This window comes from Geotrypetes seraphini, chromosome 9, assembly GCF_902459505.1.
Source record: "Geotrypetes seraphini chromosome 9, aGeoSer1.1, whole genome shotgun sequence".
NCBI classification, from domain to species: domain Eukaryota; kingdom Metazoa; phylum Chordata; class Amphibia; order Gymnophiona; family Dermophiidae; genus Geotrypetes; species Geotrypetes seraphini.
This window is the reverse complement of record NC_047092.1, coordinates 149,908,032-149,926,346: the sequence shown is the minus strand read 5'-3', so window position 1 is coordinate 149,926,346 and position 18,315 is coordinate 149,908,032. Positions and strand designations below refer to the sequence as shown.

Below are 18,315 nucleotides of genomic sequence, written 5' to 3'. Positions count from 1 at the left end.
ATTCTACTCCCGCTACTTCCTGGTACCCAAAAAGACGGGAGACCTCCGTCCCATTCTCGATCTCAGGGACCTCAACAAGTGTCTGGTCAAGGAGAAGTTCAGAATGCTCTCCCTTGCCACGCTCTATCCTCTTCTTTCTCAACACGACTGGCTATGTTCCCTGGACCTCAAAGAGGCCTACACTCACATCTCCATCAATCAACATTCTCGCCGCTACCTGCGATTCCAGGTACTGCACCACCACTATCAGTACAAGGTGCTACCGTTCGGCCTCGCCTCCTCACCCAGGGTCTTCACCAAGTGCCTTATAGTGGTAGCGGCCTTCCTCAGGTCTCACAACCTCCAGGTGTTCCCCTATTTGGACGATTGGTTGGTGAAAGCACCTACGTCTCCACTTGTGCTACAGGCTACTCATCACACCATCTCTCTCCTCCACCTCCTGGGGTTCGAGATCAACTACCCCAAGTCGCATCTGCTTCCCACCCAGCGACTTCAATTCATTGGAGCAGTTCTGGACACCACGCTAATGAGGGCTTTTCTCCCCTCCGATCGCAAGCAGACCCTGCTCCATCTCTGCCGTCAGGTACTCATGCATCCCTCCATTCCTGCTCGACAGATGATGGTCCTCCTGGGTCACATGGCCTCGACAGTGCATGTCCTTCCTCTGGCTCGTCTCCACCTTCGTACACCTCAGTGGACGCTCGCCAACCAGTGGTCACAGACTACGGATCTTCTTTCTCATCCCATCTCTGTGACATCATCTCTTCAGCAATCTCTCCAATGGTGGTTGAACTCCTCAAATCTTTCCAGGGGTCTACTTTTCCATCTGCCCCCCCACTCTATGATCATCACCACAGATGCGTCCCCCTACGCGTGGGGAGCTCACCTGGGAGATCTACGCACCCAGGGACTTTGGACCCCACAGGAGCGTCGTCATCACATCAATTTCCTGGAACTCAGAGCCATATTCTACGCCCTCAAGGCTTTCCAGCATCTTCTCTGTCCTCAAGTCCTCCTCCTGTGCACAGACAATCAAGTCGCCATGTACTACATAAACAAGCAGGGCGGCACCGGATCTCGCCCCCTTTGTCTGGAGGCTCTGCGCATCTGGACCTGGGCCACGGACCGCAATCTCTTTCTCAGGGCGGTCTATATCCAGGGCGAACAGAACTCTCTGGCCGACAATCTCAGCCGCATCCTTCAACCTCACGAGTGGACGTTGGACCCTCCGACTCTACTCTCCATCTTTGCTCGATGGGGCACTCCGCAGGTGGACCTCTTTGCAGCACCTCACAACCATCAGCTGCCCCAATTCTGTTCCAGACTCTTCTCTCCTCACCGTCTGGCCCCGGATGCATTCCTGCTCGACTGGAGGGATCGGTTCCTCTATGCCTTCCCTCCACTTCCTTTGATGTTGCGGACCTTGTCCAAACTCCGCAAGGACAATGCCACCATGATCCTCATCGCCCCTCGGTGGCCTCGTCAACACTGGTTCTCCCTTCTGCTTCAACTCAGCTCCAGGGAGCCCATTCCTCTTCCTGTGTTTCCTACTCTACTTACACAGCAGAATCAGTCTCTACTACATCCCAACCTGTCTTCCCTCCACCTGACAGCTTGGTTTCTCTCGGGCTGACCTCTCCGGAGAATCTATCTCAACCGGTCCGCCTCATTTTGGACGCCTCCAGGAAACCGGCCACTCTTCAATGTTACCATCAGAAGTGGACCAGATTCTCCTCGTGGTGTCTCCGGCATCATCAAGAACCCACCTCTTTGGCGGTGGAAACTGTCTTGGACTATTTGCTCTCGCTGTCCAACGCTGGCCTCAAAACCACTTCCATCAGAGTCCACCTCAGTGCCATCACTGCGTTTCACGAGCCTATTCTCGGAAAACCCCTCACGGCTCATCCTCTGGTTTCAAGATTTATGAGAGGGCTCTTCAACATCAAACCGCCTCTCAAGCCTCCTCCCGTCGTCTGGGACCTGAATGTGGTTCTCTCTGCCCTTATGAAACCTCCGTTTGAGCCTCTTGCCACAACTTCATTCAGGCTTCTTACCTGGAAGGTGCTTTTCCTAATTGCCATCACCTCTGCCAGGAGGGTTAGCGAACTGCATGCACTGGTTGCCGACCCACCGTTCACTGTTTTTCACCATGACAAGGTTGTTCTGCGTACCCACCCTAAATTCCTTCCCAAGGTGGTCTCAGCTTTTCACCTCAACCAGTCCATTGTGCTTCCCGTCTTCTTCCCTAAGCCTCACTCGCATCCTGGAGAACAGGCGTTGCACACGCTGGATTGTAAGCGTGCCCTTGCTTACTACCTTGATCGTACCAGAGCTCACCGAACATCCCCTCAGCTCTTTTTGTCTTTCGATCCCAACCGTTTGGGCCGTCCTGTCTCCAAACGGACACTTTCAAATTGGCTTGCTGCCTGTATTGCCTTCTGTTATGCTCGGGCCGGTCTCTCACTGGAAGGATCTGTCACGGCCCACAGAGTCCGAGCTATGGCTGCTTCTGTGGCTTTCCTCCGTTCCACGCCCATCGAGGAAATCTGCAAGGCGGCCACTTGGTCCTCAGTTCACACGTTCACTACTCACTACTGTCTGGATGCATTCTCCAGACGGGATGGACACTTCGGCCAATCTGTGTTACAAAATTTATTTTCCTAATGGCCAACCATCCCTCCTCCCTCTTTGTTAGCTTGGAGGTCACCCATGTGTTAAGAATATGCTGCCTGCTTGTCCTGGGATAAAGCACAGTTACTTACCGTAACAGGTGTTATCCAGGGACAGCAGGCAGATATTCTTAAGTCCCACCCACCTCCCCGGGTTGGCTTCTTAGCTGGCTTATCCTAACTGGGGACCACGCACTCCTCCGTCGGGCGGGAAGGCACTCGCGCACGCGCGGTGCGGCCAACTAGAAACTTCTAGTTAAAAGGTCCGTACCGAGGGCTCCGTCGGTGACGTCACCCATGTGTTAAGAATATCTGCCTGCTGTCCCTGGATAACACCTGTTACGGTAAGTAACTGTGCTTACTCAAAGTGGAGAAAAAGCCTCAAACATCAATAATACGCAGAGGGCAACCCAGTGCCCAATGAGTTTTTAGCTGTTCTAATTCTGTATCATAGGCAAAAAAAAAAACACCTCCATTTCAAAATGCAATTTTCAAAACCAGGGAAACATCCCACCACTGCCCAGGGAAAAGGAAAAAGAACAAGAGACCAAAAATTAGTATTTATCTTCACAGATGATACATAGCTCAGTCCAATACATCGATGTTCCTGCTAAATCGCACAAAGCATTGGAGCGAAGATAAGAAGTTCTACTTCTAACAAGGCTCTTGTTTTGCCAACCAGTGGCTGCATCTGCGAAAATTCCAAGACAAATTCCCATTCTCTCCAACTCTGTCCACAGCTTAGCTTCAGAATGGCTCCCAGATTAAAGTTGGACTAAGCTATGTATTATCTGTGAAGATAAGTACTAATTTTTGGTCTCTTGTTCTTTTTCCTTTTCCCTGTGCACAGTGGTGGGATGTTTCCCTGGTTTTGAAAATAGTGGAGTTTTTTTGCCTATGAGACCTTTAAGTATATTACTGGGCGTATAGAGGTGAAAGATGATATCTTCAGTCTTATAGGGCCCTCAGTAACCAGAGGTCACTCGCTGAAAATCAGGGGAGGGAAATTTCAGGGTGATGCGAGGAAGTACTTCTTCACTGAAAGGGTGGTAGATCATTGGAACGAGCTGCCTCAGAGGGTGATTGAGGCCAGCAGCGTGTTAGATTTCAAGAGAAAATGGGATATTCATGTGGGATCTCTGGGAGAGTAGGAGTCAGGGGTGGGTCATTGGTATGGGCAGACTCGATGGGCTGTAGCCCTTTTCTGCCATCAATTTCTATGTTTCTATGTTTCTAGAACGGCTAAAAACTCTGGGTTGCCGTCTGCGTTTTATTGATGGTTGAGGCTTTTTCTCCACTTTGAGTAAATGGTTTTCAGTGGGTACTTCCACCACTTGGCTAATAACATTTTTCTAGTTTTTTTAAAATTATATTTTGTTATTATTTTTGTTCTTGTGAGACAGAGACATTTAAATACCTATATAGCATAACTGCACATGAGGTAAGTTTCTTTCACTTGAAAGGGACTCCAGAGTGAGAGGGCATAGAATGAGGTTAAGATGTGATAGGCTCATGAGCAATCTAAGAAAATACTTTTTTACAGAAAGGGTGGTAGATGCGTAGAATAGTCTCCCAGTAGAGGTAGTGGAGACAAAGACTGACTTCAGGAAAGCATAGGACAGACACATAGAATCTCTAGAGAAAGGAGGAGATAGTGGATGCTGCAGATGGGCAGACTGGATGAGCCATTTGGCCTTTATCTGCCATCATGTTTCTATAACATAGAACAGTAGTGGGTTCCTTCTGAGGAGGGGGGGGGGGTGTTTTGTGCAATGCAGAATATGCATAGAATTATCTAACTATGCAAAAAACTGCACTTGCTTTGTAAAACCCAATGGAGACAATGGCAGATCTTTTCCATTAGATCTCTTGTTAGGAATGCTACACATGCTGTAGGTATTACTGAACATCTAATAAGCAATTCACAGCTATAGCAGTTTGGACGAAAGCATATGCAGGTAAGATAACAACTGCTGTATGGCACCAAGGCACTATCAAACCCTGCTTTGTGTTATCTTGTTCCCCCCTCCCCTTTCTGCTGTTATAAACATCAGATAGTGTTAACATTTTTAGTTAGCATGTTCCTATTAAGATTTAATCGTTTTTCATTGGTTGGGCACTGCCTTTTTCAACCCTGAAACATTTAAAGGGCAATTCTATAAACTAGGCACCTGCATTTATGCTCGTCTTGAATAGTAGTACTTACGCATGTTAATGTACACTTTCTCTGAAAGTGCTAACAGGGTACACAAGAAGTGCTATTCTTTATCAGCTTTCCTAGCCTATGCAGTGCATGTAAGTGATGTAAGGGTGATGTAAGTGGGTGGAGCATTAACAAGAATACTGTTTGCAGGATGCACAAAGTTTTTTTAACTGGCAATGCTCAGCACAATAGTATGCAAATTATTTGTGCAAAACATCACTTCTAAAAGGGGAGAGGAGCTGTGCCTAGTGCTTGCTCAGAAAAACAGGCGCTAGGCATAACTCCTTCCTTCAGCCACCATTCTTTCCCTCTATCCAGCTGATGATGGCTCCAGTTGTGATCAGAGGGGAGAGTGGTGGTTGCAGCTGATAGGAACTTCCCCTGCCAGCTCCTGCTTTGGCGCTGGCAAGGAAATCCCCATTCAGCTAAATTTTTTTTAATGGACACACTTTTTTTGTTGAAAATTTCCAGCAAGAGGGATGCCCACTTCCTCCTGCTTCAAGCTGCCTCTTCAAAATGTGGCCATGCCTCCCCCCGCAAGTGCATCCTGGGATGCACTGGGAGAGGCCTAAGACATGGAAGGGGGCAGAGCCACTATTTTAAAGAGGCCCAAGGCAAAAGGGAGTAGGTAACCCTCCTTCTGAAATTTCCAGCAAAAAAAAGGTACAAGGAGAGTATGTGGGCTGTCCCAGCCCATACAGCCGTGGGGAGGGGAGGTGGTCCCACTGAATCACCAGGTGTTTTTTGGTGTTGCTGTTTCTTTTTTGAGGCTCGGCTGGGGGGGGGGGAATCAATGAGAGGGAGAGGAGGTATAGGGTTTGTGGTTTTTTTACTGGACGTTGGAGCCTTTAACAGCAGGGTTTGCAGTCATAGCCTTACTTTCCTGTCAATGCCTGAGCCAATCAGCAGTCAGGCACTGACAGGAAAGTAAGATTACAACAGCTCAGACCTTGCCATTAAAGTTTGCACAGGAAACAACACGTTTCTCTGCTGTGCTGTGATGTACTAATGAGCTTCTTGTTAAACATTAGCATAGGATTCTTGGTGACTGCTACATTGATCAGTAGCGGCCACAGAGAATCCTTTTGTGCATCATCAGAGCAGCTTTCCATGCCAGTAAGAGTGCTTTAATGACTCTTATTGCCACTGAAAGTTTTTGAGCATTGGGGCCTATTAGGTGTGCCTCTGCTGCATTTATGTGCCTGCAAGTCTGTAGTGTAATTATGGGTGCATAAATATTAAGCATGCTGATGTGGGGTTATGCTTGTAGTCTATAACAGAATCTAGGCACCCAGGTGCTACTGTAGGGGGTGCTTAGTTGTAGAACTGAACCCTTAGGGTATAAGTAGTAGTCATTTGGTTTCAAACATGCTCTCTTCTTCACTGGACTTTGATTCCTGTCTTAACACTTTTGAAATCACAAATTAAACTGCACTGCCTATGTGGTCATATTGACTAAAAATTGCTTGAAGATTTTCCCTTTTTTATATTCTTGTATGTTCAACATACCTGGTTTTTGCAGTGATATTCTGAGCCAAGATCTATCTATGCATCATATCTCCTTCCAGTCTCCTGAAGCCTGCTAACAGGTTCATCCTTAAGTTATGACCATAATTTGGGGTCTATAAATGCTGTCTCTGCAACCTTCTGAGTAGAAAACTTAGGGATAAGACCTTGGACCACCTGCATGGCTGCACAGTGGATTCGCACAGGAGATACCCCTTTTCTGTATTGCATTCTTTAGTTATACTCTCTCATGAATTCTTGGAAATAAATGACTACTGCTTGTTGCAGTTCATTTAAGTGGTAGCCCTGCAGTTAAATATAGGGTGCTTTTTTTTTTATTCTTAATTTTATAATTTTTGACATTCTCATCAGTCAAAAAGCAGGAAAAATACAATGTAAACTGAAATATATCCATATACTATGTTCTAAATCATAATATATATAGGTAAATATTATATTACAAAGTATATTTAGTCTACAAATCAAATAAAAACAGCTGAAAATTAGCTGAGATTAATTAACCATCAAGAAAAAAAGGAAAACAAAGATGAGGCTTGACTGCCCTTGAACTATTCCTCTCTGATCGTATTTGAAAGAATCTAAGGGCTCCTTTTATCAAGCCACGCTAGCGGGGATAGCGCGCGCGACTTTAACTCATGCGCTGGCCAAAAAACTACCGCCTGCTCAAGGCAGGCGTTAGGGGCTAGCGTGGCCGGCGGTTTAATGTGTGCTATTATGTGTGTTAAACCACTAGCGCAGCTTGATAAAAGGAGACCTAAGGTCATAGATTGGTTACATACTGACCTTTGACGAAATAAATTTGGATAACTGCTGCGGCTCATAGAAAACATGCCTGTTCTCTTTATATACCAAAATACACTTACAGGGGTATCTCAGAACAAAAGTCGCCCCTAACTGCACAGCCTGAAGTATCAAAATAAGAAACTGTTTCCTTCTCTTCTGGGTAGGACAAGAGACTTCTAGATACATTCTTATTATATTTGACAAAAAGGGAACATCTTTATATTTGAAAAACAATTTAAGCATCCATTCCTTATCAGAGTCAATAGCAAACTGTACCAATAAAGTAGCAGAAACTTGAGTATCTGTATCCAACCTCTCCAGGAAATTGGATAAATCCAAACTATCAGCAGATAAATTCTGCTGATTGGGATTTTGAGACCTAACTCTCTTGGGTAAATAATATATTTTTGAGAGGTGGATAAGAAGACTCGGGTACTTTTAGAACTTCGTTTAGATAACATTTAAACATAGCTATTGCAGGTGTAGAAAACACTTTTGGAAAATTAATAATCCACAAATTACATCTCCTTATTGAATTTTCCAGGGATAGGTTGCAAATTTGCTGCAGAAGTTCCGCTATCTCCTCCTTTAATTCTTTCAGAACCCTTGAATGGATTCCGGACCCGGGGATTTGTCAGTTTTTAGTTTTTCTATCTGCCTGCACACATCTTCAAGGCTCACTTCCATGGATGTTAATTTTTCTGCTTGATTTCCATTGAAGAATTGCTCAGGTTCTGGTATGTCGGTTGTGTCTTCGTTCGTAAATACAGACGAAAAGAACATGTTAAGTCTTTCCGCGACTTCTTTCTTCTCCTTCACTACTCCCTTCCTGTCTCCATCGTCCAGCGGTCCCACCTCCTCCCTAGCCGGCTGTTTCCCTTTAACATATCTGAAGAATGGTTTGAAATTTTGTGCCTCCCTGGCTAGAGTCTCTTCATACTCTCTTTTGGCTTTTCGAACCACACGGTGACATTCTTTTTGATACTTCCTGTGCTCTTTCCAATTCTCCTCAGTTTTGTCCTTTTTCCATTTCCTGAATGAATTTTTCTTATTGCCTATCGCTTCCTTCACTATTTTAGTGATCCATACCGGATCTTTTGTTCGACTCTTTTTGCACCCCTTTCTGAATCTGGGGATGTACAGATTTTGCGCCTCGCTCACCGTGTCCTTGAAAAAAGACCAGGCATGTTCTACCGTTTGGCATTTCTTGGAAGTGTTCCTAAGTTTCTTCCTTACCATTTCCCTCATTGCTTCGTAGTTTCCTTTCCTGAAGTTGAAAGTTGTCGCTATGGTTCTCTTTCCTTTCGCTATTCCTACTTCAACCTTGAACTTGATCATATTATGATTGCTGTTTCCCAATGGTCCCACTACTTCCACTTCCTTTGCAGGTCCCATTAACCCATTTAGGATTAGATCCAGAGTGGCATTTCCTTTCGTCGGTTCTCTAACAAGCTGCTCCATGAAGCAATCTTGTGTAGCCTCTAGGAATTCTGTCTTCTTAGCGCATCTTGAGCTTCCAAGACTCCAGTCTATCCCGGGGTAGTTGAAGTCTCCCATAATAACTGTGTAACCGCTTTTGCATTCTCGCTTCATCTCAGCTTTCATTTCTCTATCGATATCTCCTGCTTGCCCTTGTGGACGATAGTATAGGCCCATCTTTATTTCATGTTCTTTCCTACCTGGTATTTTGACCCATAACGATTCCAGCTTGTTGGTCGTCTCCGCTGTGTCTATTCTTGTCGATTGTATGCTTTCTTTTATGTATAGGGCTATTCCACTTCCTTTCTGTCCTGACCTGTCCTGGCGATAGAGCTTGTACCCCGACAGCGCTGTATCCCATTTGCTTTCCTCATTCCACCATGTTTCAGAGATTCCAATGATGTCTATGTCCTCTGCATTAGCCACTGCCTCCAGTTCCCCCATTTTGTTTCTTAGGCTCCTTGCATTAGTATATATGCAATTTAGATCCTGGCATTTTGTTGTCTTCATTTCCATTCCCTGTGCTTCAGTCTTTAGTGTCTTCTCTTTTGCTACAATCTTTCTAACCTCCTCTTCTGGGTTAGTTGAGTCCTGTAATCCGTCCCTTGTTTCTTCCCAGCCTTTTTTCCCCTTAGTATCTTCACGGGATACCTTCTTCCGAATTGTCGACACTAGGTCGACTGTCAGCTTTCCCCTTCCTCTTAGTTTAAAGCCTGTTCTATTCCTCTCTTGATGTTGTTTGCTAGAAGTCTTGTTCCCGCCGCGCTCAGGTGCAGTCCATCTCTCCTGTAGAGCTTGCTCTTACCCCAAAACGTTGTTCAGTTCCTCACGAAGTGGAACCCTTCTTCCTCACACCATCTCCTCATCCACGCATTTATTGACTGTAGTTCTTTCTGCCTTTTCACATCTGCCCTCGGTACTAGTAGGATCTCTGAGAACGCTATCTTTTGGGTCCTCATCTTCGGCTTCCTTCCCAGAATCCTGAACTGTTCTATCAGTGTGCTTCTTCTGTAGTCTCTCCTGCTGACATCATTCGTCCCGATGTGGATCATTACTGCGGTCTCGTCCGTCTCCGCTCCTTCCAGGATCTTCCCAATTTTGTCCACGATGTCCTTGGTTCTCGCTCCTGGTAGGCAGGTCACCAGCCGATCCTCTCTTCCTCCTGCTATGTGGCTGTCCACATGCCTCAGGATCGAGTCTCCCACTAGAATCGCTGACTTTCCCTTCTTCAAATTTTGCTTCGGTATCAGGTCGATGTCCTCTGTGTGCTTCGCTCTCTCTTCTTTTGGGCATCGACTAGCCAATTCCTCCCCCTCGTGCAGTATTCCTTTGTGGGAGACTTCTTTGAGGTCATCTGTTTCTTGCTCTCCCTTCCATGTTGGTGTTGGTGTAACTTCATCCTTCATCTGGAGATCGTTCTCTTCCACCCTCCTCCTGTATGCTTCCTCAATGAATTCCTCGAGATCCCTGACTTCCTTCTCGATGTGTCTCTCACTCATGAAGTCTTCAAATGTCCTGATAGGGTTCTCCGTGGTGTAAAGTCCTTCTAGCTCCTGGATCTTGTCCTCAAGTCGCTTGACTTTCTTCTTCAAGCTTTTCAGCTCCTGACACTGACTGCATACATATGACTGTCTCCCTGAGGGGAGGTAGTCATACATATGACAGTTTGTGCAGAACACTTGAAAGCTCATCTGCTGGTTTCCCTCTGCTTCCATCGTTGTTCCTGCATAACAGTTTAAGATTACGTGTTTCCTTCAGCGCCTGCTTCTGGCCTTGCTGCCTTCTTCTTGTGTGTGCTGTTTACGCTCTACCTTACCTTACTTTTGCTTGTGTGTTTATTCCTTCTGCGCCTCCTTCTTGCCTTGCTGCCCTCTTGTGTGTGCTGCCTACGCTCTACCTTACCTTACTGTTGCTTGTGTGTGCTGCCTACGCTCTACCTTACCTTACCGCTGCTTGTGTGTGTTTGTTCCTTCTGTGCCTGCTTCTTCCTTACCTTCTGTGCTTGTCGCTTCCTTATCTTCGCAAAGGCGCTTTCGCTAAGGCGAGCGCCTTTGCCGCTCGCCTTCGCTGCGTGCCGAACGGCTATGCGCCGTTGGCTCTTCCCCTTTTTATGGGGGAGTTCGGTTGCTGACTCTTCCGACGTGATTGGGGTGGGCGGAGCTTACTCTCGCCCTGCCCCTAGCCTCCTGCTCTTCTCTGTCTCCCTCTCTGCTCGTTTTTGCTGTTAAAACTTCTTTTCTCTCTGCTCCTGCTCCTCTCTACTCTTGCTTTACTTCTGCTCCTCTTGCCTGATGCTGTGCACCGTGTTCGCCGATGGCTCCTCCCCTTTTTATGAGGGAGTTCGGTTGCTGACTTCCGATGCGGTGGGGTGGGCGGAGCTTACTCTCGCTCTGCCCCTAGCCTCCTTCTCTTCTCTGTCTCCCTCCTCTGCTCGTTTTTGCTGTTAAAACTTCTTTTCTCTCTGCTTTTGCTCCCTGCTCCTCTCTACTCTTGCTTTACTCCTGCTCCTCTTGCCTGATGCTCTTCTTTGAACCTTTTCTAGTGCTGCTATATCTTTCTTGAGGTGATGAGACCAGAATTGAATGCAATATTCCAGATGAGGTTGCACCATGGAGCAATACAGTGGGATTATAACGCTCTTAGTCTTGTTAACCATCCGTTTGTTAATAATTCCTAGCATCCTGTTTGCTTTTTTGGCCACTGCCACACATTGGGCAGAAGGTTTCATCGTATTGTCTACGATGACACCCAGATACGTTTCTTGGGCACTAACTCCCATGGTGGACCCTAGCATCCAGTTACTGTGATTTGGGTTATTCTTCCCAATGTGCATCACTTTGCATTTGTCCACATTAAATTTCATCTGCCATTTGGACTCCCAGTCTTCCAATTTCTTAAGGTCCGTCTGCAATTTTTCACAATCTGCATGCGTTTTAACAACTTTGAACAGTTTAGTGTCATCTGCAAATTTTATCACCTCACTTGTTCCAATTTCCAGATCATTTATAAATAAGTTAAATAGCACCGGCCCTCCACTATTTACGCTCCTCTATTGAGAAAAATGACCATTTTACCCTACCCTCTGTTTTCTATCTGATAACTAATTCCTAATCCACAATTGAACTTTGCCACCTATCCCAAAGTTGATGCTGTGTATGGGCAGACTCGAAAAGCCATTTGGCCTTTTATCTGCCATCATGTTTCTCTGTTTGCACCACCTCTATTCAGGACCGCTAGTAGGTTAGTATTTCCTGATGTTTCAGCCCAGAAAGGGAACTAAATTGTCTGTGATTCAGATACAGGTCTGGTGTCATTTTCAGCTCTCTCAAAGGACTGGTTTGCACTTCTTTCTACCTTTTAAAGCTGCGTTATCTATCATTTCTCTAATTTTGAGAGCTAGTGGATCAAGTAATAGAATAAACAGTAACATTGGCTACACTGCTGTTGATCTCCAGTGCATCAAACAAGCTTTACTGAGACATTGGAGATCCTCTGTGTCTCAACACCTTCGACCAAGGCCTGATGCTGGATGTGGATGGGTTCAAGAAGCATCAGCAGTTTCAATGTTCCATGGTAGTTGAATCCACTCGCAAATGTTATGATGCACACTCATGCTTTTGGGGAGAAAGGCTCAGACATTGGAGTAGTTTGAGAGAAAGATATTTCAGAATGCTTTACTCTCTCCTCACACTGCTTCTTACCAGTTCTTCATGGGAATATATTTATGAAACGTGTACAATGCTGTTGAGTTCAGAGTCTCTCAGAAGATGGCATGCTCTGTTGTGCAAAGGGAAGGCGAGTGAAAAATACATTGTCCAAGTAACAAATGATTTTTTTTGATACAGCATCAAAGCTCTGAATATTGGTGTGTGGACACTCACGTGGCTCTGGACCTTAGACTTCAGATATGATGTGCATGGAAAACTTTAGGAAACAATAACAAAATAATGATGATCTTTGCAAGGTAAAGATTCAAGAGGCTTCTTGAGTAATTAGGCAATGCAGTGGTACCTTTTAAGGTTCTCTTTAGGCTTGCTTCTTACCCAGCCCTCCTCTTCCAGGAGGTGCCAGAGTAGAGAACAAAGGCATGTGTCCTCCCCTTCCCACTTTTCCCAAACAAAAAGGGGTTCTCAGTAGAGAGCCCAGAATACCTAACTACTTTCATAGCTGGAACCAGGGACAGAGTTTCGACTCTCCAGGGGACTATAACTAGTGTTCCTAGATCCATGCTAGACAATCTGCTAGTGGAAGGAGGCTAATGTTAACAAATCACTGACCCCTTATAACATTTGATCAGTGGTTTCTAAAAATCATCTGGCTAAAATTCCATGGTCAAGCTATCAATATCAGGAAATACCAAGGAGCTCTCTTCTTTCTTAGACACCAATGCAATCAAACCTGTTTCTCCAAGGGAAAGAGGGCAGGGTTTTTACTTTAAGTATTTTCTGATTATAAGGATCATGAGGTGTGTTTCTCTGAAACAGTTTTATTCCAAGAGAGAATTATAGGATGGGTTTCCTAGGCACTCTAATGCTCTTTCTCCAAAATGCAGACTTTACACTTACACTAAAACACTCATAGTAATACTTCCTGTGGGATTTATCTCAGGTTTGTCATAAGTAAACACTACTAACACCATTTACTGCCTTTTGGTCTTATGTTCTCTCCTTGGATGTTCGCTGTTAGAACTGCAAGGCATTTTAGAGGAAATTCAGTAATCTAGGTGCCTTAATTTATGTACCCCTTGTGTGCATAAATGTTTAGAATGCTAACATTTAAGGCACTAAAGGGAGGCATTCCAAGATGGCAGTCACATATTTCTGATGCTTAGAATGCTCCTTATCTCTTCTGATTATGAAGTGAAAAGGCAATCTGTGTGTTTTTTCCTCCAAATAGCAGCAAACTTGCTTTGGGCCAGTCAATTCATTTGTACAGTGGTTGACTCTAAAAAATGTCTGTATGTCAGCATCATTGGTTACATTCTGCCTTGACCAACCTGGATTCTTCCCTCTGCTTCATCCTATCTGTGTGTAAATAGGTAGTTATGTTGGAAGGGCAGGTCATGCCAGAGGGAAGAATCCAAGGTCAGTCTAGGCAACGTGTTACTGCTGCTGCTTAAGAACTTAAGTATCATGAACTTGGGGTGGGGAGAGTATTGAGGGGGGATGAGGGAAAGGTACTGGATCTGTGGCAGGAGGGGAATAAAAGACTTGCTACATTATAGAAATTAAAAAAAAAAAATCTGTGTGCTGTCCCTATGACATACTGAGAACCACTGTCCTAATGCATCATCAGGGTTCCATCTTAATCAGTCCATTGTCCTATCATTTTTCCCAGATTTCATGCCTACAAAAGTGAAAGCACACTCATACTTCAGTATGCAAGAGTCTTGACTTTCTATTTGTAGTGGACTAAAGCCCATAAAAGGTTACTCAGCTTTTGTTTCTTTTGACCCTACCAGGAAAACGGCCATCGTCAGCAAATGTACTCTGTCTAATTGACTAGCAGACTGCATTTCCTTCCCTTATGTCTAGGCAGACTTGAAATAACTCTCTTTAAGAGCTATGGGAACATCAGCCACTTGAGGTTAGCTCCCAAATTTTTAGGGCTGAATATGGACTTCTTTTCATTCATGGACTTTTCATTTCATGGATTTCTTTACATCCCATTGCTGTTTAGAGAGAGACTCTTGATGCACAGAATGTTTGGTCAATTAGTTCTCCAGAATATCTTTGGGACTAGAATCCAACTTCATCCCCATTACCAGGCCCATTTCTTTTCTTTTTCAAACTGCTCTCTCCATTCCCTGCCCCAAAAATTACAGGGAACATACAAAATGGCTGTTTGCCACCAGAAAGATGTTGGCATCAGCACCTCATAACTGGGTTTCTCCTTTTTTTTCTGTTAATGGCAATGTATATCTATGGAGTCCCATGCTGTGAAGGTTGCTTGTTCTCTTTGGATAGCAAGATACAAGTCCTTGCATACCTTGCCCACCTCCCCAAGGAATTGTGTGTTCTGTTGGTTAGTAACTAGACTGAGTTGGTCCTGTGCAAGAGCAGCAGGTAGGAAATGGTACACATACTTTGTAAGGTAACTCAAAAGCTTTAGTACAGGGGTGTCCAACCTGCGGTCCCGTGAAGTATTTTGTGTGGCCCCAGTCGAGGGTGATGTAGTGTTTACCTCTGCAGCCCCCGGGTGTTTACCGTCTTGCTGCAGCGTTTGCGCGTCCCCAAAAAATTTTTGGGGGGCCATTGCGGCCCAGGGAAGCCAAAAGGTTGGACACCCCTGCTTTAGTATCTGTAAGCTGGAGTTGCTTCCTGTGAGGGCATGTATCCTGTTGTCCATGGAGAACTCCAGCTGCAGGTAAGTAACTTGGCCTTTTTAAGTCTTGTTTTTAAAATATTAAAGGTCACAATGAATATACTATGCCACTTCAGTCATTCTTTGTCTTATGTCTCGTGCTTTCAGTGAACTCAGACTTTCCTGCACTGTTGCAGCAGTGTGATTATTTAGTTGGCCTTTGTCATGCAAAATTTAAATTACTGACTATATAAGTCCACTGCCTGAAGCTGTTTTTAATTGTAATAAAACTGTAGATCACACACTTCATCCTGCTGCTTTAAGTTTACTGTTAAGCACTTAAATCTTTTAATGTTCTGTTGCTGTGTGATGTATTTTTATGGTACCCTCAATAAAACCCCTATTCTTGGCTGGGTATTACATGCTGGACTTTATTTCTTTAGTAAACATGAGCAGAGCAGTATGTCATAACGTCCCTCCTCTTAGCTGTCACCCGAGCTGAGACATCTTGGAAAAGAAGCAGACTATTGCCCTCATACTCCGAGTTCTTCATAAATCTGTTTGCTTTGTTTTCACAGCATAGTTAAGTATTCTGGCAATTGCTGGACATTAGGGCGTGTCAGTTTTAGGGGTAGATTTTTACTTTTTTTAACTTTACAAACTGCTAGTGACCAAATTATGCAGTTCTACATGTTGAATCTAAAGTTAATCTTCAGAAACTGCTTAAAGTGAGTTTTACCTATATGAAATCATAGTTGAAATATGTAGAAATTAAGTATTATTTATTTGAACCCACAAATAGTCTGAACTACATCTGTAGCCACAAGATTTTCTTTAAAATGTAATTTATGCAGTTAATTTAATGTTGTTGAACAAAATCCAGCAAAGAAGCCTTATTTTGTTTGCTTCTGTTTCGGCTCATGAGCTCCCTGCTGACCATCTGACTTCTAATATAATGTTCCCTCCTCTCCTGATTTGTACACATGACCAGCAGCCTCAGTTGTAATTTTTACACACCTTTCTATGGATTGGGTGTGTGTGATGGCCAGTTTGGAACCACTATGGGCTTGTTCAGAAATGCCTTGATCTCTGCTGTTGTCATGGTACAGGCAAGAGGAGGCTCAAGAGACTCCGGAGCTCCAGCCAAGTAATTGGGTGAGTGTAGTTGCCTAAATGTTGACGAATGGTTTTCATGGATCTCACCCTGCTGTCTTCAAGCTTTTCATCTCCTTCACCTCTGATCTTCAACATCTCTGTTCCCCTTCACTCTAGGGCTGGATTAACACTATATTGGGCCCTTGAGAAACATATATTTGTGGGCTCCCCTACCAAGGACCCCCCTCCTCCACCATTATTTCATCTGTCAAGAAGTAGAAGGGATATGGTTACCAGATTAGTTCTCAAAGAAAAGGACACATTGCCCCGCCCCATTCTGCACCAGCCCCACTCCATTTTACCCGTAGACCTGCTCCTTCATCTCCTTTTTTGAGCTTGGGGCTGCGTCTGGAGGGCCTCCAAGCATGTGCAGATGTGACACAATGACATCACACTTCATCGCGTTGCATCTGCGCATGCTCGGAGACCCTCCAGATGCTTCCCTGAGCTCGGGAAACCCAGACAAAGTACAAGGATTTGAAAATCTGTCCAGGCACCCAGACAGTCCCAGGCATCTGTTAACCCTAAGTAGAGAAAGATGCAGAAGCTAGCTGTGGATATGATAGGAGTAATAGTTTGTGAGCAAGCATGGGGACTATGCAAGCCCTTGCTTTGAATGGAGAAGCTTAATGGCTAGAGCTCGAGAGCAGCCAAGTTATCCAGTTCAAAAGGGAAACTCAATCTTTGATTTCTGCAACCCTATCCTGGTCCATTAGGGGACCTGAAGTGCTGGTTTCAATTGGTGGTATCAGGGATTACAAATAAAATACTGAATTGGGATGCAAGTTCAAATACAGGACTCGCCAAAAAGTCTCCCTCCTAGAGCTGGGTAACTTGGCAGTTCTGCAGCAGTGGGCTGAGAATCGGGGAAACTGGGCAAGTTTCAAGTTTATTAGGATTTTATATACCGCCTATCAAGGTTATCTAAGTGGTTTTTACAATCAGGTACTCAAGCATTTTCCCTCTCTGTCCCGGTGGGCTCACAATCTATCTAACGTACCTGGAGCTATGGAGGATTAAGTGACTTGCCCAGGGTCACAAGGAGCAGCGCAGGGTTTGAACCCACAACCCCAGGGTGCTGAGGCTGTAGATCCAACCACTGCGCCACACACTCATTCATTTTTATTTTCCATTGCTTCTGGTACGGGTGGACTGCTCAAGAGTGAGATTTGAGCAATGTGTACTAGATATAAATTTACAAAGTTTTACAAGCGAAAAAAGTTTCACAAATGGAGAAAGCAAAATAAAATATTTACCATAAATACTCGAATATAAACCAAGGTATCCTTTTTTCCCTCTGAAAAGGTGGGGGGGAAAGGTTGATTTAAATATAAACCGAGGTTAGAAATTTGGGTTATCATGGTAATCCAATCTATAAAGACTGTTCACCCTCCCCATCAGCTATCTCATACGTCACTAAACATAATACAAATATCTGTGATGCATATATCCCAAAGCTAACATATTCACAACAAGGCCCCTACAAAGGAAAACGCAACCACAAACTTAAATGTAGACAAAAATCAAACTTAAACCTGAAGAGGCCATATGCAGTTCAATACCAGAGAAAGAGAAACTGTGCTCTATACTTTGGAATATAAAAAGAAAGCAGTTCAAATTTACAGTAAAACTGCATTTTCTGTTCATATTTCTACCTTTGGCCATTTTATTCATTTTTATTCCAGTTTCTGCTTTTTTCTGTCTTCATTTTCATTCCATGGTCTGCAGTCTCTGTCTCTTCTCTCATTCCTCACTTCCTCTCCTATATCCATCTCTGACTTTAATCTTTTTTCCTTCATTTATTTTTCTGCATCTCTATTTCTCCAGTTTTTTTCTAACTCTTCTCTCTCTCCCCTTTCCAGCATCTTCTTTCTTTCTTCCCGCTTTATTTTCACTCTTCTAACCAGTATCTACTGTCTTGCCCCCTCCATCCAACATATTCTCTCCCCTTTTTCCTCCAACATCTCATCTCTCTCTCTCTCCCTTCACCTACAACCAAGATCTCTCCCCATCACCTTTTACCCTTTGCTTCTTCCAAAAGAGTTGCAGGTCAGGGGCAAGCAGCTGATTCCTTTGGGCGGCAGCTGCAAAGGTCCTCCATGGTGTTTGCCAGCTGCCGGAAGGAGAGAGGAGTGAGGAGTCAGCGGCACATCCGGATTGTGTGCAGCCATGCCTTCGGTCCTGCTAAACCAACTG

At 44.6% G+C, this 18,315-nt stretch overlaps 1 protein-coding gene across 10 annotated transcripts in view; it reads left to right on the top strand.

Annotated features, from left to right (window-relative positions):
- TRIP12 (thyroid hormone receptor interactor 12) overlaps window positions 1-18,315 on the top strand; it is a 448,602-nt gene that overhangs the window by 229,114 nt on the left and 201,173 nt on the right. The gene's annotated exons all lie outside the window — the stretch shown is intronic.